Source organism: Felis catus, chromosome X (genome assembly GCF_018350175.1).
Source record: "Felis catus isolate Fca126 chromosome X, F.catus_Fca126_mat1.0, whole genome shotgun sequence".
NCBI lineage: Eukaryota > Metazoa > Chordata > Mammalia > Carnivora > Felidae > Felis > Felis catus.
The window spans coordinates 68,554,479-68,559,927 of NC_058386.1; the positions used below are offsets into that span (position 1 = coordinate 68,554,479).

The 5,449-nt window shown below is 33.6% G+C and overlaps 1 pseudogene; it reads left to right on the forward strand.

The window, feature by feature from the left end:
- The first annotated feature begins 3,814 nt into the window (after positions 1-3,814).
- Positions 3,815-5,242, forward strand: LOC101096040 (annotated as a pseudogene).
- The last annotated feature ends 207 nt before the right edge of the window (positions 5,243-5,449 follow it).

Here is a 5,449-nt window from a genome sequence, read left to right on the forward strand (position 1 = left end):
TCCTACCATAAAGAAGACTGAAAAAGCTAAAACTTAGTTCTCAGAAAGGTTTATAATGCAAACAATTCTTACAAATTAGAAAGAAAAAAAATAATAAGTATAAGTAACCAGGATCAAAAATTAAAAAGGGACAAAACCAAAATCCTGCAGTAATTATAAAAATAATAAGAAATTATTATGATTCAGTGAATGGCACTCCAAGTAGAAAATTTACTTGAAATGAACATATTCCTAGAAAAATGCAAGTTATCAAAAAATCATAGAAAGACTGATTAGTTTTATAACTAATAAAGACATTTAATTCACAAGCTAAAAATTCCCACTAAAGTTATTCATGCCCAGGCGACTTCAACACTGAAAGAATTGGCTTCAATCATACACAAGCTATTTCAAGGATTAAAAAAAAAAAAGATATGTTTCAAAATTTATATATGAGGTTACCATATTGTTGGTAAAATAAATGTCAAAAAAGAGCATAATGAAGTCAGCAAGATGTTAGAATAGAAAGTCCCAGCAGTAATCCTCTGATAAAAACATCAATATAGCAATGAAATACAGGCCAAAAAATAATAATAATAACCTTTTTGAGAATTCCAGAACCCAAATAAGAAGTTGATGTACTCCAGGAAAGCACAAATATGAGAACAGTTACACTGGAATCGGTAAGAAAGGCCATTTCAATTTACCCATGTCAACCCCAAGCCGGTATAGGTCAGTACTGGGAGATAATGCCTCAGCTTATGACTTCTACTTTAAAGTAGAAAAAGAAGAGTAGAACATGCGTTTAATGTTCCAGCTTTGAGAGGGCTGCCCAAAGGATAGGTTTCTGTCTCATCTCATTTAAATTGCTGATTAAGCTGACATAGTTGGAAGCCTGTGGACCACTAACAAAAAAGAATGGTGAGAAGCTTGCTACATCTAGCATGATTTAGTACAATTGAGAGAAAGAAGGTGTACAACATGAGGCTTATCCCTCAGGAGGGAGGGGGAGAATAGAATGTGTCCAGCATTCTGTATTCATGGAGAATCATACAAGAAACTAGTACAAGTCTTGCCTGAATCAAGGTGCTGATGGGGAAAAAGCATGGTGTCTGGGGCATCCAAAGAAAGTGGAGCTGCTTGCTCCTTTAAAAATTATGGTGTGGATAAAGACACCAGAAGGAAAAAAGAATACAAATTGAAAGAAAAAAAAAGTTGGACTGACTGCTAGTTGATAAATTGCAGAGACCCAGAGAAGTTGCTTCTCCCCCAAGTGGTTTCACAGGCCCCCAGAATCTCTAGCCAGGCTGATTAGTGAAAGTCTTCCCCTGTATAAAGTCATTCCATAAAAACTAGAGATATGGCTTTTTCCCTCCATATTCACTGATCTCAGAACAAAGCTCTAAGACACATGAAAAAAAAAAAACAGAAATATGACCAAAAACAAATAAACAAACAAAAAACTAACAACACCTCTACAATATGATCCTAAAGAAATGGAGGAATATAAGTTACCAGACACAGAATTCAAAATACCTGTCATAAATATGCTCTACAAGCTTGAGAAAACAATATGTGAATAAAATGAGAATATCAACAAAGAAATATATATGTATATATATATATACACACATATACATACATATATATACATATATGTATATATATATACACATATATATACATATATGTGTATATATATAAATTTGGAGCTGAAAAATACTAAAATTGAACTGAAAAATTCTCTAGAGGAGTTCAAAAATACGTTTGATCAAACAGAAAAAAAGAATTAGTGAACTTGAAAACAAGGCATTTGCAATTACCCAGTCAAAGGAATTTAAAAATAGAGAAAAAAAGAATTAATGAAAAAAAGCTTGAGAAAACAATATGTGAATAAAATGAGAATATCAACAAAGAAATATATATGTACATATATATACACACATATACGTACATATATACATATATATACATATATATACATATATATACATATATATGTATATATATGTGTATATATATATACATATATATATATGTATGTATATATATATACATATGTATATATATGTATGTATATATATATACATATGTATATATATGTATATATACATATATATGTATATATATAAATTTGGAGCTGAAAAATACTAAAATTGAACTGAAAAATTCTCTAGAGGAGTTCAAAAATACGTTTGATCAAACAAAAAAAAAGAATTAGTGAACTTGAAAACAAGGCATTTGCAATTACCCAGTCAAAGGAATTTAAAAATAGAGAAAGAAAGAATTAATGAAAAAAAGTGAGGAAAAGCCAAAGGGCTTATGGGATACCATGAAGTTGAACAATATAAGCATTACAAGAGTTGAAGAAGGAAAGAAGAGATTAAAAGGGTCAAAAAATTTACATGAAGAACCAATGGCTGGGAGATTTCCAAATTTAAGAAAGGAAGTAGGTAAGCATCCATATTTGAGAATAATACCAATAAAAAAGAATCCAAAGAAATCCACAATGAGATACATTTTAATCAAATTGTCAAAATTCCAAGATAAAGAGATAATTTTGAATGTACCAAGAGAAAAGTAACTCATCACATACAAAAGAACCCACATACATCAATCAGTAATTCATCAGTAACAATGTTGCAACTTAGAGGAGATTGGTACCATTTAATTAAAAATGCTGAAAGCACAATACTGCTGACTTAAAATAGTATACTCAGAAAAACTATTTTTGAAAAATGAAAGAGAGACAAAGATTTTTCCAGATAAACACAAGCTTAGGGATTTTATTACCACTAGAACTGCCTTAAAAGAAATGCAAAGGAGTAACTTCATTTGAAATCAAAAGATGCTGAACAACAGTACAAAAGCATGTGAAAGTATGAAGCTTGCTGGTTATGGTAAATATATGGATAACTCAAAGTACTATAATATCATAACAGTGATGCATAAATTATTTTAATTCTTATATAGAAGCTAAAATACAAAAGTATAAAAATACAACTATTAAAATATGTTAACACACAATATTATAGCATGTGATTTGTAACATCAAGAACATAAAATGTTGTGGAGGAGAAGTACAATTCTAGAATATTTGTATGTGACTGAAGTATTATGAGGCTTCATATACTCATATATCATTCATATCACATCACTCATACTCATTCATATACATCATATTGTTATAACCATATGATGTCATATGATATAAGATGTCATATAAGATGTCATATGTAAGCCTTACAGTAACCATGAAAAAAATACTTGTAGAAGATACATAAAAGAAATCAGAAAGGAGTCAAAGCATGTAACAACAAAAAATCAACAAACACATGTAAACAGAAGAGATAAGACAAAGGAGAAATAAACTATAAGGTAGACAGGAAACAACAAAATGGAAATACTAAATCCTTATGGATCATTAGTTACTTTTAAATGTAAATAAACCCTGTAATGAAAAGACATAAAGTTGTTGAATGGATGAGAAAACAAGATCTAACTATAAGCTGTCTAGAAGAGCCAAATTTCAGATTTAAGAACACACATAGGCAGGTTCCCCCAGCAGTTTCTGGCTGAGCAGACATCTCTTCCTCACTGCAGAACATAAGAGAGACGAGGCCCCTGGAGGACATGGTGTTTGAGACCCAGGGCTTGGTGACCACCAAGTCCATTGAGAATGTTCAGTGCACCAGAAATGACTTTGCACACTGCAACAGCTTCAGATGCCAGGCCATTTGCTGCAAACTCGCACCTGCTCGCTGTCATGCACCAGGCTTTCGCCGCTCCCACAACCCAGCTAGTGCCGTGGTGGCTGTCCTGGGGGTTTGAAATAATGGACAAAAGAAATGCTTAGAAGTAATTGACAGATAAGAATTGGGATCAAGAAACGAAGCAGAAAGAGGTGGGAACATTCTCAGCGGCCACGGAGGAAGTCTTGAAGATTAGAGCCATAAAGAAAGCAAAGCAAAGCATAGAAATGTTGGATTTGAATCTGATAGTGGCGAAGGCTTTAAAGGTTTTAAGGGTTTGTTTGTACCTTCTGGAGGAGGAAGGTTGTCTGGATTTGGTTATGGTGCTGGAGAGAAGCCTCTGGAAGGACTGTCTACTGGTAGCAGCTCTTCTCTCAGTGCTGCAAGGGCAGCAACTGAGACCAATGCAGCCTTTGGATTTGTTGTTACAAATGGCTCTATCTCCTTGGTCGATAAAAAGATTTTAAATGCCAAAACTACAGTCAGCAGGCCTCCTCCTCTGGCCTTAACTGTAGTACAGCCTGCCACAGGAATGCCTATCACAAGCAGTTGGCTGCCTTAAACTGTTCTGTTCAGGATTGAATAGTGAAGCACGTGAATACAAACTCACTCTATGATCTGACGCCTGTCTCTAAAGACTATGAGAAGTATTCAGCAGGTGTTGAACAACAACATAGGAGCAGTGGCAACAGGAATTCTGAAAGTGAAACTAACAAAATGTCAATTGCAAGACAGACACCTTCCCTATTTGGGACAACAAAATTATAGCAAGAGTAAACATCTTTGTTTCACGGCAACAAAACAGGATACATCTGAAAGGAAGATTGAGAGGGTTTCTGTAAATAAAATGGACCCATCAGTAAGAGCAAAAATTGCTTCATTTAATTTTGGCAAGAAAATGTATAGTTCTATCTTGGGCTCATTACACTTTAGCCCCCTGACTGGATTTTCATTTTCTTCTGGAAACTCCAGTTTATTTGGCAAAGATATTACCCATAATAAAACAGTTTCTTCACCATTTTCCACAAAAAACATCTGAGATACAAGCTGAAGGTGGCAGTAACGAATGCAAAGGCAGAGATGAAGAAGAGAATGATGAGCTGCCCAAAGTACTAGTTACTGAAGTAAAAGAAGATGCTTTTTACTCCAAAATGGTAAACTGTTTTATAGGAAAGACAATGAATTTAAAGAGTGTGCATATTTTCCATTTAAAACCTATAACAAATAAGAAAATACATCTTTTAGTGTGGGCAGACACCAATTTAGGCAACATATTGCTGATTGTTCTGATTCCACCCAAGATGCCATGTACCTGAACAGGAATAAACAACATACTTATTGTATGTGCTCCAAATCCACCCACAGATAAGAAGAATGCTACCATTCCTGTTACCATGTTAATTTGGGTAGAAATAAGCGAGGTTGCAGAAAAGTTACAAAAAAAAATTTACTGGAGAAAAAGTATGCCTGAGAAACTGTTGCCAAGTATCTGCTCCCACATGGCCCCCTAAATTTGTCAGTGTTTCTTCTCTTCTTACTTTGACATTCAAAGAACTTGTAGATAACTTAAAACTTTTGTGAGGAAGATTAATATGGCCAATAAAACCTTTAAATGTTAAGTGTCAAGAAATTGTATTCTCCCTTGTTAAGAACTGTCTAATGTGTAAAATACACTTGAACAAATTTTGGGGGAAGATTTTTAATGTTTGTTTATTAAA